Raw genomic sequence first — 22,943 nt, 5'->3', positions numbered from 1 at the left:
ATGGAGAATCTAAGATAAAGACAATTTCAAAGAAAGAATTAAAGTATATGTGTGATACAACAGAAGTGTACTTTCTTGCTCATCTAGCCCCATGTGCATGCCAGGTATTATCATCACTTTGAACTATTAGATATCTAAGAAACAATGTCGAACATGTAAAGGGAATCTTTCACTAATGATACTAGGATGATCCTTGACTACAGTGTTCCAAGTACGAAATGCCCACCACAATGGACATAATTAGAACCATACGAGAAGAACATACATACAGGTTCTTATAAACCATCTTGCATATCAAATTACATATAATGTAGAAATGCAGCTTATGCGTTCCTCTACTAATTTTTAGTATTTTTTTTATCCAAAAGCAAAGTAGTAGATCTCATTTTAACAGAATCATTTGGTAATTATATTGTGTACAAAAATGTGTCTCCTCCAAGATTATCTTGAACATAAAACCCAAATATTGAAAAAAAACAACACTACACATTTTTAGTGTTTGGTACTGGTCTGATATTGAAGATGGCTGTCACTGTAGAACACTATGGGGGGAAAACAGATTTTTTTTTATCAGAAAACACCGTCAAACATTCAAACATATTATCCACATTGATCTGTGTTCACACTTGTTTAATAAAAAAAAAAATGGTTGGTTGAACCTGTTTTTTGTGGCATGCCAATCCCCCCCCCCCCCGGCTTGTATGGCAATGTAGAATATAACATTAAAATGACAACATGACGACATTAATGAAAAGTTTGGTTAAAATAAAAGGACTGAGTAGCGTGTTCTTAGAAGTAAGGAGCGAAGTAAGGAGTAAGTGTTTCGGTCTGGTACAAAATAGTATTCATACCCATATCAAATGATCTTTGTTCTCGTCCTTCTATGTATATTATGATCGTCATACGTCAATTCATAATCTTCAAAAGATAACATAAGTATGAGATTTTTCAAATTTTTTTCACAATGTGTTTTCCATTAGTTATGTAACATCAGTTTTATACATACAACGTATGTTCGTCCTAATAAATAACAGCCATTCAAGAGTTCATAAAAATATAATTCTACCACTGTATTGAGGTTAATACGATATTTCTCTACTCGATACAAGTGTATTTTCTTATGTTTAACTCAAATCTTACCAAATTTTTCAAATGTATAAAATGAAACTTTTGAGACTGGAGAAATATTGTATTGCACGAGATTTTGGGGTGGAATTTGTTTCTCTTATAATTTTTAGACGATATTTAGACACTCTGTATCCTTTTTTTCCAATTCTTTACAGAAGATGTGTTCTTTTTTATGTGACGCCATTTGCATGGTCGCATTTGTCGTGACGTCACACAGGAAAATTCAGCGACAGGCGAGGAAAATTGATGTTAACATTGAATATTGACGAATAAAAAATGTAGATCAAACCTGAGACTACTACTATGCCACGTTTTATAGTAGTTTCATATCAAACAACCCCCACGCTGATAATAAAAACATAACCCAACAGTTTGTAAAAGTATAAATCATTAAAAATTAGGTGAACGGTAATAACCGATTAACAGTATTTATATAAACATATATATATAATTAAAAACAATTCAACGATCAAACATTACTTTAGTAAATGTAAAAGCTTGCAGTTTAATACTTGGTTTATTTAAACAAAATATTATATTTCTTCCAACAAAGAGATTAAGTAAATTTTAATCTATATAAAATTCATCTTAAATCCTTTATTTGACATAAAAGATAATGACCTAAAGACATATAAAGTTTACTACACATCCATTTATTACAAAGCCGATTTAAAACTTTAGTTGATATTCGACACAAACCACATCGTAATCTGATATATATAGTGTTTCAGTTTGATCTTAATTTGATTTCATGCCAACATTCTTCAATACACACGGGGACGTTATACCTTACCAGTACAATTAGTTGTAAGCATGTCTTTTATGTAATGTTGAAAGACAAATAAAACGTCAATATTACAATTTAAATTGACAATAGACAAAACAAATATTGAATATTGGATTTTCGAAATAACGATCAGTTTTGAGGTCTGTCTGTACATCTTCGTAGACGAGTGACATTATTGAGTCTCAATTGCTCGATAATCGCAGAGACATACCGAGTGTATGTACCTTATAAAGCTATATTAACCTTCTTCTTGGTAGTATGGCTAGCGGGGAAAAAAGAATATAGAACCAATATAAAGGTAGAAGGTATTATAAGTCATTAATATGTACAAAGCTAAAAGGATGCATAAATATTCACCAGATACCGGTGATCCATATAGTGATGATGACTATAATTCAGAAGAAGAGGAACGAGTTTACTACAGCTATCCTCAAAGAAGACGCTTGATACGATTTGTACCGTCGAGGACAGTTTCCGAACAGCATGATAACAGAATTATGAAAAGGTACAGTCTTCGACAGAAAGAACCAGAAAGAGATAAAATTATGTATCCATCATCTCATGTCGTCAGGAAAACAAATTGTAAAACCGAAAGTGAAACTCAATCTTCTTCAGATTATTACAGAGATAACACAGTTTATAAAGTACATGTCATGCCATCAAAGCCAATTGAAAAACGGAATAATAAAACATCCAATTTGCCTAAAAAGGAAGAACTTGAAACATATTCGTATTCATCTCCATCCTTCCGATTTATCCGCCGAGAAAATTCGGAAAGTGAAAGTGAAACCGAATCTTCTACTGATTACAGCACTCAAACTAAACAACCGATTCAAAGGTCAAAAATGAAAACTGCAAGGTTTTCAAATTCATCCCCAAGACGTGTCGTAACTTATCACATCATTGAAGATCCTTCTGACAGAAAAATAGATCGAAATAAATCGAGTAAATTTGTATCTTCTAATAAATCCGATAATATTGTTAAACGTAGGATGGAAACTCTTCCACGAACTCGACCTTATGGGGGTGAAACACGAGGACACAACTTTCCATATCAAACTAAACTTGCAGTCAATAACAATGATGATGTTACTTTTCTCCGACCCTATAGAGAAGTTCGTAGAAAGAATGAGATAAGTGAGAACAAGATGATTGTCAAAGATATACAATCCTTTCCTAACACAAGAAAACCGGAAGGGTCTATAGAAAGTTACGCGTATACAAGTTCAGATGAAAGTTCCGAATCAGATAGTAGCGATGGATATACAACTGACAGTTCTGAAACTCAACAAAATGACAGATATAATGCTCTGTCTACGAGATCAACACAGACAGAATGTCTTCTCGTTGACTATTCGAAAATGGTAAAATCTAGAGAAGAGCAAAGGAAATACGAGCAAGAACGACGACAACATGCACAGGAAAGGCATATTGTAAGTTTAGTTCAAAAGGAAGTAAACAAACCACGTTTAAAGTCGAACATTACCGGCGATTCATGTATAACTGCAACTATCGAAAACCCGACAAAACCACTTCCTAGTAATACGAAGGGGACAAGCACGTTGGATGACCCAGAGAAAACAAACGACATTAAGGAGAATGTTCAGATTGATTTGGAAAAGAAGGAAAGAGATGAGAGACGCAATCAATTAGAAGTATGGACAAATCCTAAGCTCAATTCTGACAATCGGCAAACAATTTTAAATAATAATAAACAGGACAATGTTGTGTATAATTTTGATCAATGCAGAAACAACTCCAATACATTAACTGACAAGCGAGACGAAGCACCTGACAATATTGACGTAAAAATATATTACGATGAAAATTTTGAATCGATGTACCCGCAGCCACGTAAAAAAGGTTGCCAGTTAGTTTATTATATAGATTTGAGACCACCTACAAAAATAGTAGATCCGAAACCATTTGACGTATTCGAACGGCGTATCGTGCCTCAACCGAAACGTAAGGTAAGAAATTGAAAAGAAATAATACAGATAAGAATAAAATTTTATAGAAATCTTTTTAATTGAATCATGAAATAACGACTAAACAATTTCTAGAAAAATAGTGACAAATAAGGTATTATTATCCTTAAACTTCATATATTTTAGAGTTGCTACTTTAAAGGAAGCCCAATCAAATTATACATAATAGTAGAGTTGAAGCTGTTGTTTGGATGATTTTTGGATGTTATGTTGATTTGTATCGGTTGACTATGATTGAATGTATGTGTCACAGATGACTACGGCTATGTTTCAACAATCGTACATGAAACTATAATTCCATTGTGTTTTTATCGATTGTGGCATTAGCGAATGCACTTATATCACATGATTTGTGCTTGTAATGTACAGTTCAGATGCATCACGAACTGCTTGCCCCTTTGGAGTACCTGAGATCCCCCTGGTTTCTGATTGGGTTTGTATAGCTCAGTCACTGTCTGCAATGCACCATTTGTAGACCATGGCCAGACCGTTTTCAATTGAAAATCAATTTGATATAAAACCATCATTTTGATCTAAAAAACAATATGTAAGTGAGACATTTTCAGACTTATATACTGCGGGAAAATTAGTAATGTTCGGATATTTGGCATAGTGTTGCAGTCTTCAAAATATAAAAGAGGGACGAAAGATAACAAAGTGACAGTCGAACTCATAGATTGAAAATAAATTGACAACGGCCTGGATAAAAATAAAAAGACAAACAGACAAATAATAGAACAAATAATAGTACAGAAGACACAACATAGAAAACTAAAGACTAAGTAAAGCGAACCCCACCAAAACTTGGGGTGATATCAAGTGCTCAAGAAAGGTAAGCAGATTCTGCTCCACATGTGGCACCCGTCGTGTTGTTTATGTTATAACAAATCCGGTGCATAGTCTAATTCGGTAGGTCACATTCGTGAAAAGTGAAATATGTGTATTGTATGTTCAAACTGTTCAGTAGTATGTATTTTCTGTACACATCAATTATATACTGAATTGTCCGAAAACCTACTGAACAATTGTCTCCTGGCAAATGTTCTGAACAGTACTGAAAAAACCACAGTCGATAAGTCTAAACACTTGTCTTATACTCAGAGCACCTAATAAATAAGTTGATGCAATGACCAAAAGGGTGCATTTACTGTTAATATATGTTCGTTAATCTTATTTCTGGATGGGGTATCGTTTGGTTTTTTTAACCATCCCTCTGTACTCTTGTCTGTGTCATATACTTTAATCACGAAAACCAACGACAACCACTTAATAACAGGCTGACACGACAGGCACACGAATAATGTGGCAGGGTTCCACTCTTGGATACAAAAAAAACAACTTCAACAAACACACAGAATCGACAAGGACGGGTTCTTATACATCCGAATAACAAAAAGACACTAAGTACAAATCTGAGATTACTCGCAGTTACTGACAGTTAGTTCAAAGCAAATAACGACTAATAAAATAGCATGCTCTTGGATTAAGTATCAATCAGTACACATCCAAAATCCTACTGGTTTAGGGGAAAAGATGTCAAAAACGGTTAGAGAAAATATGACCTTGAGCAATGTCAAGATACCTATATTTCACATAAACGAATTTGAAATAAACACAAAAATGCAATGCAAAGTGTCAAAAAGTAAATTCAACCAGTATTGGAAAAACTTTAACTACTACTTTTATCATTGACTACAGTACGATCACTAATATTTCCAATGTAATTATTTCAGAAAAAACATCCCGATAACGCAGTCAAGGTTGGTGAAATAAACACAAAAATGCAATGCAAAGTGTCAAAAAGTAAATTCAACCAGTATTGGAAAAACTTTAACTACTACTTTTATCATTGACTACAGTACGATCACTAATATTTCCAATGTAATTATTTCAGAAAAAGCATCCCGATTACGCAGTCAAGGTTGGTGGCGGATGGAATACAATGAATGACTATATGGAAAGACATGAACCAGTGAAAAGATTCGTTTATGAAAGAGAACATTTAAAAAACTCTGATTTACCGGAGGCAAAGAAAAAGTACTATGGATTCAGATCAAATTATAAGTCACCACGATATAATCAAGCTCATCGTACTATATGAATCAAATCTATTTTTCAGGACTTAAAGTAGTGCATGTTTTGTTATTGTTGAAGTTTTCAGGTCCGGACCGATGTTGTTAGTCTTCTACGGTACCATTTGCAATGTCTATCTATACATGATATTTTTATATCAAAATTTTAATTTTGTAAACTAAGGTTTCAACTCTAAGTTGGTCATATAAAGTTTAAGCTGATTTGGTGTTATTTAGTTTGATTTTCGTGCTCCAAGATATTTAATGTTTTTAACATTTCTCAATTTTCTGGTGTTAGGGTTATTGTAAGTTTATACTATTTACCAAATAAAAAGTATAGCACTGATCATATGAGACGACATGACAATTCTGAAGACGAGAGATCTCAAATTTTTTTGTACTATACGAGCTTTGTGGATGGTTTTTCAATATCCGAAATAAAAATGTGAAGATCTTAGGAAATTAATTAATTTCACCAACAATTTTCAAACGATATTTAAAAAAGAGGCGAAAGATACCAGAGGGAAATTCTTACTAATAAGGCAAAAATAGACTAACAACGCCATGACTAAAAACGAAAATGACTTACATACAAACAGATATACATAAAACACAAACTAGACAACTAAAACCTGTGCAACACGAGCCCAACCAAAAACTGGTGGTGATCACGGGTGTTCACATGTGCTCCAGAAGAGAAAATATACCCAGCTCTACATGTGACATTGACATTTAAAAGCAGCCTGTGTCGTTCTTTCTGGTCATCTTCAAACAACAAGTGTCTAAAATAATGTTATTTTGATAACTTTGTATACGAATTTTTCTATATGCAATAATATATAACAAAAAGAGCGGATAAATAAACACCAAAAGAGCACTTCAAATGGGTACGAAATATTATTAATAAAAATGACGAACTGGTAAGCTGAGAAGTATGAAAATAAAAATTTGTGATATGATTGTCAATGAAACTAAGCTAAATCAGAGTCCAAATGATATAGCAGTTATTTACTAAAGGTCATTTTAGCGATACCGCTTTTGATAAACTATCAGTCATAAGGGTTGCATTACCTCAATACTTAGTATTTCTGTATCATTTGTTATAGCAAACCTGTCCTTAAATTTACCGTTGGTCAAATTAGAAATATCGAAAACTAAGGTTTCAACTTAATCAAGCAAATTTTACGAATTTCACCGAATTTGACTATATTTTTTGGACCTTTTGGATTATAGCTCTTCATCTTTTATATAAGCTTTTGATTTCAAATATTTTGGCCACGAGCATCACTGAAGAGACATGTTTTGTCGAAATGCGCATCTGGTGCAACAAAATTAGTAATGTTGATTTTATTAACATAGATGAATTATGCTATTATTTGTAGTTTCGTTTTGGTCGACGGCTCTGCAGCAGATTGATAACCTTGTTGACTTTCAAGCATTCAGCTTTGCGCCTAATGTAATCCAGAAAGCGCTTTGGACGCATGAAATTTATTCAGTATTGATTTCATCTTTTCCTACTTTTTGTTCTCGGTTAATAATGTTCTTCTACTTATAATCACTATCGTGTCAGTGTGGGTAAAAATAAGTGATGAAAGTTTGGTTCGTATTTTCCAGGTCGTATTATATGGGTTTTGGAAATAAAAACTAATATAGATATCTATAAGATGCCCAAAAATGATAACAAAAAATAACTATACGCACATTCTACAAGATTTTTATTACTGAAAAACATGAAATAATCAAAATTGGAAATGAAACATATTAATGAGGGTCAAAATAGTTAGACGACAAACACGTGTATGAGAAAACCATACCAGTATAAAATTTTCAGAAAGGATAGCTTGTAGCTCTAAATTTACGTATATATACATTTAAAGGCATGTATTATTCAATTTGTATATTGATTCATTTGAAATTTTAAATGGAAATTTTATCTGAATAACAACTGCATACGGATGGTTAGGTTTAAATGCATAATATAACATATGTTTATTTTAAGTTTGGTACATACGTTTTGTTCATTGTGCATAACAATGCAATTTGCCAAAATAAATAATACACTTATCGTGAAGCGGTTAACAAAAACGGTTAAAAAATAAGGACATAGTTGATTTTAGTCTGTGTATTAACCATAAACAAGGAAGTAATAAGTTTTGGAACTAATCAAAAACTAAAATCAACAGACAACGGTGAAATGAAAAAGAAAAGTGGAAAGTATGAACAATCGAAAAACGAGGGATATCTTGGTGTTATGTGTTGTACCAGTGGGAATGTGCAGGAACCATATTGCTTAAGAACTGTTGAACACTCAGATATAAAGGAAGTAGGTCAAAACAACAACAATAATAGTGCAGATCACAAGGATGAAGAACGTAGAAAGTCAGTGTCCAGCTCAAAAGACGAAAGTCGTCAAAGTAATGTAAGTTTGATAAAGCGTGTACAACCTACAAAAGATATTTTTCAAACATCAGAAACTATTGAAGAGCACCCTGGAAATTTAGAAAATGTATTAAATGATACAGATTATGTGTCTAGAAACATAAAGAAAAAGAAAAAGAAAACAACAAAAATACGTAACAAAGAGGAAAACGATTTCGAACCTGCAAAATTTGCAGAAATACTTATCAAGAGGCTTGAAGATGTATTAGCTAAACAAAATACCAATCAAGACCCTGGGTCTAAAGAGAAACAAACAGCTGATATTGACAGGACTGTAACTAAAGACAGTAAGGAAGGCTTAATATTAAAACGCAACGATTCGGTGAAAGAAGTTAGAAACGCTTCCAGTACAAACAAACGAAATACACATGTACAGTTTAATAACGGAAAGACAACATATTCAATAGGAAAAGATACTTACGAAGAATCGAATGCCAGAAAAGCGGATGAGAAAAGGAGAATACAGAAACCGCCTAATGTATTACATGTTAAAGACCGATCATTTCAAAATAAAATCCAAATACATCGGCAAATTAAACCGAAAATCACATACGAAGATTGTATTGTTTTTGGTGGACACGAGGAATTACAAAAGCCATCTCATATTCAATCGAACAAATATTTCATTATAAAATACGATTCTGATCATGAAGAAATTGAAGCTAGGTCACAAAATTTCTCTCGATATAATCCGTTTCTTGACAACGTAAATGAAATGAAAAATGGAAAATTTTATCGAGCAAATGCTACTAAACAATGTCATGCTATACCAAAACGAACTGGAAGGATGTTTAGGATTGCGAATTAAAACATATCATAAAGTATATGTATTGGTTGTCACTTATGTTTAAATAATGACAAGAAGTAAGTCTGTTGGTATCAATTATATCATATGTTAGGCACAAATAACTCGATCTGTTGTGATTGATGTATAAAAAGGATGTAGAGGACAATACGCCATTGACACACATCATAAACAAAACATATTTACAATATTCTTAGTTTTTGGATTTTCTCATTGGTGCACAGTTTCAGCAGTCTGAGACTATAAACTTTAAGGTATAATACTGCTACTTTAATTATTCAACCCTTATTTTATTGTATATCATTTTGTATTTACATTGTACCATAGATCAAATGTATTCATTCAGTGTATGTGCACTAGTGTTGATTTGTCTTTTGATTGAGGTAAACTATTTCTATAGATATTTATAGTGTGTCTTTTGGTGTGATGTTACACTATTGTTTCAGATAATGGTAAAGGTTGGTAACTATTAAAACGTTTAAAAAGTAAAATTTGAACTCCAAGGTAAATTCAAAACGGAAATGCCAAAAATCAAATGGCAAAATTGAAAGCTCAAACACATCGAACGACTTTCATACTTCTGACTTGGTACAGGCCTTTTTTTAAACCCGATCAGTCATGAATCTGATGTTCAGTATTTGTCGTTTTGTAACTGTGGTCCATAAGTGTTTCTTGTTTCTCGCTTTTATATAGATTGGACCGTTAGTTTTTCCCGTTTGAATGGTTCTACACTAGGCCATTTATAACTTGCTGTTCGGTGTAAGCCAAGGCTCTGTGTTGAAGACTTTACTTTGACCTATAATGGTATACTTATTTATATTGAGACTTGGATGGAGAGTTGTCGCATTGGTACTCATACCACATCTTCTTATGTCTAATGATAGCAATATTATAAGAAGTCAAAGGTTAGAACCTTGATACAAATTTAATACTGGATTAATCGCATACGTGTCTGTTAAGCTGTAATCTTAATTTATAGTTTTAACTTTTACTTATACATATGATATTTTAAATAACAAAAAATATGTATGTCAATTAGCATTACAAATAAAACATGCATCTCTTAGTAACTGAGTCAATTGACAAGAAAATAATCTGGAATGAACAAAGGGAGGGTTGAGATCTCACAAAACATGTTTAACCCCGTCTAATTTTTGCGCCTATTCCTAGTCAGGACCTCTGAACTTTGTTCGTCTTATATGTTTTTTAATTCTAGTTCTATTATACTTTGGTGTTAAGTATGACTTCAGTTTTCACTGAACTAGTACACAGTTTTATTTAGGGGTCATCTGAGGCCCAACCCCGGATGTGAAATTTTCTCGCTGCATTGAAGACACATTGGTGGCCTTCGGCTGTTATCTGCTCTTTGGTCGGGTTGTTGTCTCTTTGACATATTCCTAATTTCTATTCTCAATTTTAAAGAGTATGCGGTAAAATCAACATTACAACGACAGTTTAAGTAATAGATGTAACGAAGATGGTTTCTGTGTATTGTGCAAGTTCATAATTTCCAAAAACTTCTAAACATTATAGTATCACGTGATATGGTAGGGTCCCGTGTTGTTCGGTTACTTCAAAAACAAACATTTTTTTTTAAAGCTAAAACATTGACAACGTGTTGTTATGTTGGTCGTCCTAACGTTATTAACTTGGCCTCCAAGAAGTCCGTATCGCACATGTTTCCTAACTTTTTTTTATAAAGAAGAATTTTTTTTTTACAAATTTAGCTTCGAATTGCGGTCTTTACATTAGTCCCCTGCAATCAAAACATTTTCTTATGTAATTTTGGAGGAGAGTTTTGTTTTTGAATTGAACAATCAGAATCCAATATCTCTCCACCAGCCATGTCCTATTAGAACCAATTGCAAGTATGTATTATTTGTCGAAGACCTTCCATATATTAGTCTTACCAATATATTAAGGTGTGGTTGTATTAAGCCATGGCGTTGTCAGTTAATTTTTTACTTATATGTCTGAATCTCCCTCTGGTATATTTCGCCTCTATTCTGCAAACGTGTATGGTAATATTAGTTACACAGTGTACAATTGTCCTTATACAAGAATTTATCGGGTTAATAAAATGCATATCGGGTGAGGCGAAGCCAAACCCGATATGAATTTTATTGACCTGATAAATTCCGTATTAGAACAATTTCACACTGTGTATCGAATTTATCCTGATTTTGTTATTTTACAAATTTATATATTCAAATTCAATATTTAGGACAATGTCAACCAAATATAATTTATATTTAATCTAAAACTGTGAAAAATGAAAAATATTAGGACTATAAAGCAACTAAAAAAAAATATATTAGGTCAACGTTAAAAGAGAGATAATGCCATTGACGTAATAAAAAATTGTACTGAAATTTATTACGTCAATATCAGCCAATCAAATTGCGAGAAATTACTCTATATCAGGATAAAATTGTTTATTATCGTTGTGACATTATTTTTCATAATTTTTATATTCTTATCATAAATCTTATCAATGGCAATTTATTGACAATTTCAATATGAAAATGATATCTTTATGAAAGTGTTGTTTTATCATTTTACATTACAATGTTTATGGTATAAATAAAGAAGGAAAACACTAGAGTTGTGAAAAATTAGAACTCTCACCATGATTGATATCCGATATTCAAGAATGATAGCCATAATCACATGTTTCAACCTTTGTATTCTTCAAGTCAGCAATAATGCATAAAATCAATAAGTGTTAAAAAGGTTGTGGACCAAGACGTGTTTTAGAAAAATATACAAATTAAATATCCGTATCTATTGGCTTGTCTTAAACTTTATGTATAAATGCATTTAAAGGTATGCATTCTTTTGTTCTTACATTGATTCTTTTCAAATATCAAATGGAAATGTTATCTGAAAGAAAACGTATTTAGATTGTTAAGTTGTTTAAATGCATTTAATAACACAAGATTATTTCAATATTTGATTATACGTTTGATAAATTGTGCATTGAAATTCAATGTACCAAAGAAATTCTGCACTTGACGTAAAAGGATTACAAGTAATGCCAGTAGAAAAAGGAACAAATCGACATTCAAATCATAAAGCTATTATTGATTCAGTTTGGTGTGAAAATTGTAAAGATAGGGAGTTCACGAATATTGGAACATATGTAATATCAAAATCAGTAAACCAAAATATGACGAATAGTGAAAAGTCGGGAAACGAGGGAATATTTCTTGATAGTATTCGTTGCAGCAGTGGCAAAGTTCATGAACTATCATGCGTTGGAACTGCTGATCACTCAGGTTCAAAAGGAGAACAAAACAAGAAAGACCAAATGGATAATTCAGAAAACAAGGGAGAAAAAAGAAAAAAACCCGGGACTACTTCAAAAGATAAATCTCGCCAACTTTCTAAAAATATTTTATTAGAAACTACAAAAAAACAATTGCAAAATATATCAAACGATACAGAAGATATGTCAGCTGAGAAAAAGAAAAAGAAAACTAAAAAACATAAAAAGGAAAGGAGAGAGTTAATTAGTTCGGAACAAAATGTGAAATTTGCTGAAATACTCAGAAAGCGACTTGAATGTGAATTGGCTAGACGAAATGACAATCATGTTGTTGATATTTACACAACTGTTTGTAAGGATAAAAAGGAAGGCATCAAGGTAAAAAGCAAATTGGAAATAGATATGAAAAACGATTTATCTAAACACAAAACATCAAAAGACGTAAAGACTGATAAAGTATCGACAACGAACGCAATGAAAACAGACCATAGCAACGAACGTCATACAAATAAGGATAATGAGAGTAAGCAGATGCCTAAATCTGCAAATCAAATGCATGTTAAAGATAGAAACACACATCAAAGTGAAAGTGAGACGAAATCCGCAAACAAAATACATGTTAAAGATAAAAACACACATCTTAGTGCAGGTGAGATGGAATCCGCAAACAAAATGCATATTAAAGATAGACACACACATCGTAGTGAAAGTGAGATGGAATCCGCAAACAAAATGCATATTAAAGATAGACACACACATCGTAGTGAAAATGAGCCTAAATCCGCAAACAAAATGCATGTTAAAGATAGAAACACACATCGCAGTGAAAATGAAAAGCAGTCAAACAGTAAAGCCAACAACACTTCCGAAGACACACCTGTCAAAGATATCTATAAACAACCAAGGAAACCAACACGTATAAAATCGAACAAATATTTTAATTTAAGATACGATTCTGATCATGACGAAAATGAAGGTAGGCCAAGAAAACCCTCTCAATATAATCCGTTTCCTGTTAATGAAATGATAAACGGAAAATTTCATCGAGCAAATTCTACTAAAACGTTCCATTCTTCATCAGAACAACGACATGTGTACAGGTCAGTGTCTAATGCATCTGTTTTCTCAAGCTCAATAGAGGTAACTGAAGAGTCTCCAGCAAATTTGTATTCTTCTTATCAAAATATTCTCTTTCACTCACACACAAAAGATGAATTGCATTGGCGTATGCGGAAGAAGCATCAGTTTTCTGACGTTTCTGATCGAGTCGACCAAAATGAAGGGGTGCCAAATGAACCAAAAGTAAATTCCAACAAAAATCGCATGACTTATAACACTAGTAAAGACAATATGACAAAAACGAACGCTAATGTAAGCAACCCCACTGAAAAAAATAGAAGAGAACATATTTCACGAGTGCCTAAGCCAAAATACAATGCCTGGACTATAGAAGCGTCAAACGAACAAGAAGCAAAGGTAGATGCAAGGAACAATAAATTCAGGGAGAAAGTAATTAAAGCAGCACGCCGTCCTCAAAATCGTTGCTTTTATTCAGAGGATGACGATAAAGACTTAGTATTAATAATGGTACAAAATGAATTTCAAAAACAGTACCAAAGAATAAAAGAAGTTCGTATCAAGAATGAGCTAAACCAAAAAGACAGGCAACAAGAACAAAACGAATCCGACAATAGAAATATAAAGAATGTAAAAAAGGAATCCAAAGACCCATTTCGGGACCGTAGCAAAAATTGTAGTGCCTATAAAGATGATACGGGTGTTAATTTGATCAGCAAAGAAAGTGACGAATTGCAGAGGTTAAAAGTTAATACTGCGAAAAGGGACAAAACTGCAAAGAAGAGCAAATTCATAAACGAGACAGTAGATAGAGTTCCAAGTAAAAAGACCGAAGATTCAACAGAGGATTCGAATGATGAAAATAAAGATGTGTCTGCTTCTATGGTACACGAATTCAAGAAAGAACAAGACAAATTTGAGGAAAAGAAAGATATTTTACAGTCCATCGTTGATATACACGATATTGGTGTTAATGTTGCGCCTCCACATCACGCACACCAAAAGGTGGAAAAATATTTCAGAGTACCGTCAAAGGTAATTAAGATACGAATACCATTTACTTTAGATGGGATATATTTTCCTTGATTTAAAAAACAAAGTTAGGCATTCTTTTTGAAAAATCTTAACTTAGAATTCGAGTAAACGAGATTTTACGCATTCCAATGAAGAAGAGACAAATAGATAAACTATGACACTAATATAATTACATTTCGGTGAAAATGGCTATTCATTAAATTAATAATAATTGCGTTAAATTTCACTATCCTAATCTATTTCGTTTATTAAAATATCGCTGTGAAATATTTGTATTAAGTATTCACGTGACCTTAAAAGAAATGAAAGTAAAAACGGAAAGTCCCTTATCAGTTTTCAAAATAAAAATCTCATACATATCAAACGAATGGATAACAACTATTATATTTATGACATGACACGGGCATTTCCTTAACATTTAGAATAGTAGATTAAACCTGGGTGCTTTTCATAGCTAGCTAAACATATTACTAACTGTTATGTTATTAATAACCTTTCACATTCTTTAAATTTTCTACTTGCAGAAAGATTGCAACAAAGTGGTTAGGGTAGGTGGCGGATGGAGTGATATTAACGACTACTACAAAAGACATGTGCCAGTTACAAGGAGAGAATATAACAGGTCTAGCAACTATAAAGGACGATCATACCTTAGTTTCCAGTCACATTACAAATGTCCTCCAAAACTCAAGCATCATTCAAAAGTTAAAAATTCTGCCAGTAAAAAAGTTACATTGAATTAAAATTTCATTATCGTGTTAACAGAAGACAAATAGAAAAACAGTGCTAGTATTTAAAATAATAAAGTATTTGAAATTTTGTTAATTTATGAATATTAAGTATGTCTTCAAGCTAAGCAGGCCAATTAGACGTATTTCCTGGTGACAGGAGAAATCCAGTTTTAGTTTTGTTTTTTCTCTCTCTCTCTCTCATTTTCAATATGAGTATATCAAATAATCTTTTTAAGAAACGCTCAACGAAAAATATCTAAAATTGGGTAGAGTTTATCAACCGACAGACGTGAGCCAGTTTGTATCTTATTGGGAATTTAAAAGCACAAGATTTATCTCCCCTCACACACTAAAGAATTGCTAGTTTAAGTCACTGCTTACACTGTTACAAGATAAAACAAACAAATTTTAGTGGTTACAACTCAAAAATAAGATTGGAGGATATATGCTTAGCTCATATCCTTTGGCAAATACTTCGTGCATATTCAGGAAAAGAACATATTTACACTGAATGTACTAGTAATAAAATATGTAGCCTGTGCAGTCCAGAATATATGGCAAGAAAATTAAAAATGCAACTTGAAAATAAAATAAGGACATGAGAGATATGGAAAGAACCTTTGCATCACAACAAGCTATCTACAGACTCTTCAATGGTTATTACAAGGTGTTCAATAGTGTGCAAATAGCTTGGCACTCTCTACACATTGAATATGGAGTCATCATTCTGACCAGACGAGGCTGCATAATTATACATCCCGCACATCAAAACTGACGTTCAGGGACAACTTGCCCTTAATGTCGTAACGGTGTATAAATAAAAAACAAAAGAGTAGAAAAAAATAAAAGAGTTGATGTTTCATTAACGCATACAGTACTGGAATGGATGATACAGAATTCTTTCCTTTGCCCACAAATGTTTCTGATTATTGAAGAAAAGCGTATCATAGGCAAGAAACTCGGTGTCATATATTCATTATCAGAATTCGCAAATTTATAAATGATATAAAAAAAAGTAAAATTACAAAAATACTGAACTCCGAGGAACATTCAACACGGAGAGTCAAATTGCAAAATCAAATGATAAAACACATCAAACGAATGGACATACCTGTCATATTCCTGACTTGGTACATTCATTTTCAAATATAGAAAATGGTGGATTGAACCTGGTTGTATAGTGCTAAACCTCTCACTTGTATGACAGTCGCATCAAATACCATTATATTTACAACGATGAGTCAACAAAACAGCCATAATAGGATAAATTGTCAAAATAGGGATACATCAGTCATCACTGTGTCATAATCTCAATAATAACAAAAACTGTCAAAATTTAATGTTTAATAAAGAAATATATATTTATTTCTTATAAAAAGTAAAATGGCAAGAACAATGTCTATATCATAGATAAAATATACATATGTATTACAGTAATTTCCCTTTTTCATATTTGATTTTTGTACACATAGTGTACTTGTAAGTATCATCTGATTATTCGTGTTTGTCAGATCGATGATCGACATTGACCTAGGTTGTGGAGGGTAGGCGCTCACCACATTCTGTATGTGCTTGTCCCAAATCCGGAGCCTGTATTTCGTTGATATACAGTATACAGTATATATACTGTATATCATCATATTTGCTTGACGTTTTTTGTTTTGTATATAAATCATGCCGTTAGTTTTTTTTTCAATTGGTTTAACATTCAACATTTGGGGTCATTTTAAAGCTTGAAATGTGGTATGAGATATGTTCGCTATCGAAAGTCGTACAGTTACCCTTAACCTGATTGTCATTTAGTCTGTGGTGGAGAGTTGTCTGATTGGCAAAATGAAAGAATAATGGAAAGCAAATGGTCGTCGCATCATTCATATGTACAATAAAAATGTGTAGAAAGCAAGTGACGTAATTGCCATGCTTCATGCAAAATGTGATCTCTAAATTTTGACAAGATTAGCGCAGCATACAACGTGGTACAAAGACAGGAGAATAGTGCAAATAGTTTGTAAAAGAGGTGTTTATTTCGAATAATTACAATTTTGCAAATTATAACTTTAAAGGAAAAAGTTGTGCCAATGTTATAATCAGTTGACATGTATTCATATGTTGACACAACATAACAATGCTAGTTATATTCATTTAGTGGAAACATAATCCTGTTTGTCAAACGCCTGGAAAAACACTTTTGTTAAAAAGAAGATATAGTTTGTCTGCGTTCAATAATTTTATACTTTGTCAAGTGGCCTTTAACCTTCAATTCGAATATGTGTCAGTATCAGTCATAACTTTTTTTATTTCATTTTTCAAATTGGATATTGGATACAAAAATTGCAAAAGCAACTTATAGGTAAATGGTATCTGACGGAATTTCATAGATTCGTTGTAAATTTCAAGATATATACCATACATGTAACTTCAATACCATGTAAACCACGTCAACAAGAGTCCAGCACGGTTGTTTAATAAAAAAAAATTGAAGCCTACATGAAAGACCAGTAGAAAAGACGTAATAAAGTGAACTGAATTAGATAATTGTGTCAACTTTTTTTTTATATATTTTTTTTAGATATTGAGGAATACACTGATAGGATTGCCTGTTGTTTCACTATTGAAATACGCATGGGCAAAATTAAAATAATAATATTACACAGGAATGTTCTGTAAGATAAGATCACTGAAGATGCAAGGTGTACATCAATAAAACAACAACGGGTGAACCCGAAAACACAACTAAACAGTATAAAACTCGTTGTTTTACTTCACTAATGCCGCCAACGTGCTTCTCAAAAAAGTAAGCCGAAAAGTAGAGGGACAGTCAGGAACCTGATGGTCAGTGGTTGTCGTTTTTTGATGTGGTTCATAAATGTTTCTCATTTCTCGTTTTCATATAGATTAGTTTGGTTTTCCCGTTTGAATAATCATATGGAGTTCTGGTATGAGTGCCGATGAGACAACTCTCCATCCTAGTCACAATTTGTAAAAGTAAACCATTCAAAGGTCAAAGTACGGTCTTCGACACAAAGCCGTATAGTTGTATACATATTGCTTGAATATAATATGTTATATCCATAAGAATAAACACTCAAGTCACAGAGTGAACTTAGAGGAAAAATATATTGTCAAGGTCAAAATTATTTTTGCTAATTACACATATTCCCGTACGTACTTAATTTTTTGAATGTAGACATTCATAAAACTTTGTTTTAAATATTTACATTATAAAGAATTCACGAGATAAAGAATACTGCGTTTCACACACTATTAATTCTAAAACTTTAAATTGTTTTTGACCCATTGTTTGTGTGTTATGTGGTTCATTAAATATATGAATAGGCTTTGGTTTTTAATTACATTATATTTGGTCCTTCTTTTGTCATTATATTGAAAGAGATATTGTCTTTTTTGTTTACAATAAACAATATGTGTATAATTATTTATGGTAATTTTATGTATGAATGTAACACATGTATTGAAACGTTATAAACCAGCTCTTCGAAATAATATCGTTACTGTTAAAATAATTGGATATATTGTGTTTTTCGTTTCATTATGTTTAAAGATGCAAATGAGCGAAATGACCGGAAGGGAATGAATCAAAAAGCATTTCAAACAGTTAAACAAAAAGAACCGAAAGTCATCAATGAAAGTGTTACAAGCTGTACTGGGATATCACCTGGAACTATCAAAAGCAACATAAGACCTAAGTATTGGTCAAAGGATAGAGTTCGAAATTATGAAGTCATTCATTATGCCGATGAAATGTATGATGATAATTTCGTGCCATTAGAAGCCGGAGAAGAACGTGATGCACCTTTTATAACTGTAATGTCTTGTGTGGATGATAGCGCAGAATATAATAATAAACAATTCGATAGAATCGGAAGATTACATAAGTTGAAATCGACTGCAAGTCAATCAAAATCCAAAGTAAGTTTTGATACACATTCAATGTCATTTCAACTAAATTCATCTGGGGAACACAGATCGCGTAAAAGTAAACGGGAAAGTTCAACACGTGCCACTAAACAGAACACTCAAGCTGAACGTAGAAGAGATAATAATAGATCAAAGGATTCCAATGAAAAAGAAAATGAACAAACTCACAAATATAACAATTTGATGACAGAAAAAATTCATCAATTCAGACAAATTAATGACTATCCAAAGGAAAATCTAAGAAAACTGACGCCAGCGCCACTCTATCCAAGGGATAACTATATAGCTCCAGTCGTTGCTGACAATGTTGAAGAAATTGATTGTATTGTGCAAAATGTAATAAGACAACGGTACTCTCATGACAGTCTTCAGGGAAAACCTAACGAAACTGTAAAAAGGAAATTATGGAGTCCAATCAACAACACTTATAGGTTTCAATTAGATACTGAGTTAACGGACAAGAGTTATGCAACCAAGACTCAAATTAGAACTGCTCCACCTATTGAAATCATTAAAAGGACAACTAAGTTCGATTCGAAAAAAGATGAAGAAAACAATGAACACATTGACACCAAACATCTTCAGTCAGATCAATTTGAAAATGGTTTCGATTTGTACGTGGTCATGAAGCGAAAACAGTTTGCTGAGAAAGAAAAGACGAGGTCTCTTAATACCGATATATTAAAGTCTCTAAATCCAGTTAAGGAAGAGGACGTGCCTGTAGAATCAGCGTCGGATGACGATAATCTAAGCGTGAAGGCGTCAGATGCTCCGGATGATAATTTTGAATCTGATTTTTATCTAACTGCTACAATATTAGGCGAAGAAAACAGAGATGAACCGGATACAGTCGTTGTTGTCACAGCACGTGTACAAGGTCTTCAAGTTAGGGAATACCCACGTGAGCCACTTGGTCGTACAAAGAGGACATATTTTGACGTAAGTGATGACGAAAAGATAGTATTAAAAGATGAAATACCACAGCCTAAGTACCACAAAAGAAAATTAAAACCAAAGGTAGAGAATATAACGAATGCAGTGTGTGTTGGGGAATGTGTGTTCCAATATCATAATCTTTCACCACAAAAATGTTCTTGATATTTACTTTGTGTTGTCTGCTTTGTTTGTGTTTATGGTTTTTTTAGGGTCGTTTGATACTAATATTTTTAGAGGACAGTCAAAAGTAGGAGGATTGGTAAGCGCTATTATTTGAACCCGCTACAATCACTAAAATATAGTAAAGTGTTGCTATCCTTACAGAGATTCGATAGTTAACATGCATTAAATATGTTGATATTGTCTGCTCACTTTGATTCAGAAATATTATTGTTTGTTATACTGCACATGTGATGTCATAAATACCCACGAGTCAATATTGACACTTTTTACACAAAAGGGTCATCTTGGTGCGTAGTTGTGTGTAAAGTTAACCATTGGTAACTGTCTTACCCTCAAAACATAAATAGACTCACATTAACATAACAATTATGTAATACCTAATGTGGAACGACTTTTGCTTTTACTTAAATATGTAATAAACATCCACCTCGTTTGAATTCTGGTGGAATGTTGTTTCATTGGTTGTCATACCACATCTCCTTATCTTTATATTGTCAGAATAGATGTTAAACTTAAATTCTGCTTTTTGTATTGGGCGTTTTAACTTTTAATGCATGTAATTTAAATGCCTGAGAAAATAAGTAAAAACAAAAGGGACGATATTTCGTTCCCTATTCTTTATTTTCCTTTTTTGGATGGTGGTGTTTCTTTGGCATCATCTACGGCAATATTTCACAACTAGTTCGCTATGCACGTGTTTGTTGTGACGTTTTTGGTTTTATCAATGTATAACTGGTAAATTATTAAACAAGGGTACAAATTACTTAAAACCTTTTCTTAAATTCTTCCTTAGATATAAATATTTGTTTGTAAAGTTTGGTTGCACCTGTAGAAAACTTATTTCAAACGGGAAAGCACATCCTCATTTTTACGGAAATGTTGTGTACTTTGCCCGGAAACTTATCTACCCTCGTAATAAACTTATTCTAAAAGGTTACCAATTCAACACTGTAACTAGATCATTGAATATTGTTTTTATTGGTATTGATATTGATTTTGTGATTAGTAAATTAAAGGCAAACTAAAACTTATTAGTGGTATATTCATATACAATTTCAATCATTCGCTACCTGTATCTTGGCATTGCACAAGGTTCTGATTTTCTCTGACTGTTTATGACGTCTTTACGCTAAATTCATTGGATGTTGGATGTGTACTGATTGATAGTTTAGTCTTAGATGCATGAATTTATTATTAGTTAGTGGCTTTGAACTAGCTGTCAGAAACTGGGAGTACTCTCAAATCAGTACTTATGGTGTATTTGTGTTCCTGGGATATATAAGTAACCAGCCACGTCCACTCTGTATATTTTTGTTAGATGTATTTTTATTTGTATCCATCTGATGATTTAAGCTTATTTTAGATTTAAGCCTTTTTCAACTGATTTTTATAGTATGTTCTCAATTTGTACTGTTACACCAGTCCCAGGTTAGGGGAGGTAGGGGATCCCGCTAACATCCCGATAACATCCCGATAACATGTTTAACCCCGCTACATTTTGTATGTATGTCACAAGTCAGGAGCCTGTAATTCAGTGGTTATCGTTTGTTGTGTGTTATGTATTTGTTTTTCGTTCATGTTTTGTACATAAATTAGGCCGTCAGTTTTCTCGTTTGAATTATTTCACATTTGTCATTTCGGGGCCTTTTACGTATAGCTGACTTTGCGGTTTGGGCTTAAGTTTGCTCATTGTTGAAGTGACATATAGTTGTTAATTTCTGTGTCATTTGGTCTCTTGTGGAGAGTTGTCTAATTGTCAATCATACCAATAGTCTTTTTTTAAATATCTTCAATACAGCGAGATAATCAGATGGCCCTTAGAATAAATATGTGCTAGTTAAGTGATAAAAGGTAAAATCACAAATATACTGAACTCTGAGAATTAAATCGGAAAGTTGATAATCACATGGCTAAATCAAATGACAAAACACAACAAAAACGAACGGACAACAACTGTCATATTCCTTACTTGGTACATGGTGGATTGAGCTGGTTTTATAGCGATAAACCTCTCACTTTGTACGACAGTTTCATCAAATTCCGTTATATTTACAATGATGCGTGAACTAAATAGACATAATGAATAATATAGTCAAAATATGGGTACAGCAGTCCTCATCGTGTTACAATTTTAAAAGAAACAATTTCTCGTGTCTCACGTCAGCAAATTTATACGTCACATATTTTTGTCGTTCAATGTTTATACAAACAATTTTAAAATTTCACATGGGCAATGTTAGCATACAGTGTTGAAAAAATCAAAAGTATGTAAGAATTGATTTCAGAAATAGACCGAGATTTAAAATAGTCCAAAAGTTCTATAGAATTTATAAGAATCCACAAATGGTCCATTCCACTACGTGATTAAGGTTCCACGTACTTTCTTATTTATAAAAGAAATATACTAACATAATGACATTTTATAGAACAATAACATACTGACAGGATCTTTTAAAGTACACAGTCACTTTAAATAAGAACCAACGAAACACAAAAAGTCGCATATATAAAACACACCAGCAAATATGAAAGATAATACAAACAAGTTCAGTGAT

At 32.6% G+C, this 22,943-nt stretch overlaps 2 long non-coding RNA genes across 2 annotated transcripts; both read left to right on the top strand.

Annotated features, from left to right (window-relative positions):
• Nucleotides 1-1,934: 1,934 nt before the first annotated feature.
• LOC143047850 (uncharacterized) lies at nucleotides 1,935-6,328 on the top strand. The gene is made up of 2 exons (XR_012969675.1): nucleotides 1,935-3,885; nucleotides 5,798-6,328. It is a non-coding gene; the product is annotated as an uncharacterized LOC143047850 (long non-coding RNA).
• A 1,616-nt stretch (nucleotides 6,329-7,944) lies between these two features.
• Nucleotides 7,945-15,419, top strand: LOC143047849 (uncharacterized). Its single transcript, XR_012969674.1, has 2 exons — nucleotides 7,945-14,599; nucleotides 15,124-15,419. It is a non-coding gene; the product is annotated as an uncharacterized LOC143047849 (long non-coding RNA).
• The last annotated feature ends 7,524 nt before the right edge of the window (nucleotides 15,420-22,943 follow it).

The sequence above is a fragment of the Mytilus galloprovincialis genome, chromosome 10, assembly GCF_965363235.1.
Source record: "Mytilus galloprovincialis chromosome 10, xbMytGall1.hap1.1, whole genome shotgun sequence".
Lineage (NCBI taxonomy): Eukaryota > Metazoa > Mollusca > Bivalvia > Mytilida > Mytilidae > Mytilus > Mytilus galloprovincialis.
Note: the sequence above shows the minus strand (reverse complement) of the source record. Positions and strands in the feature narration are given on the sequence as shown.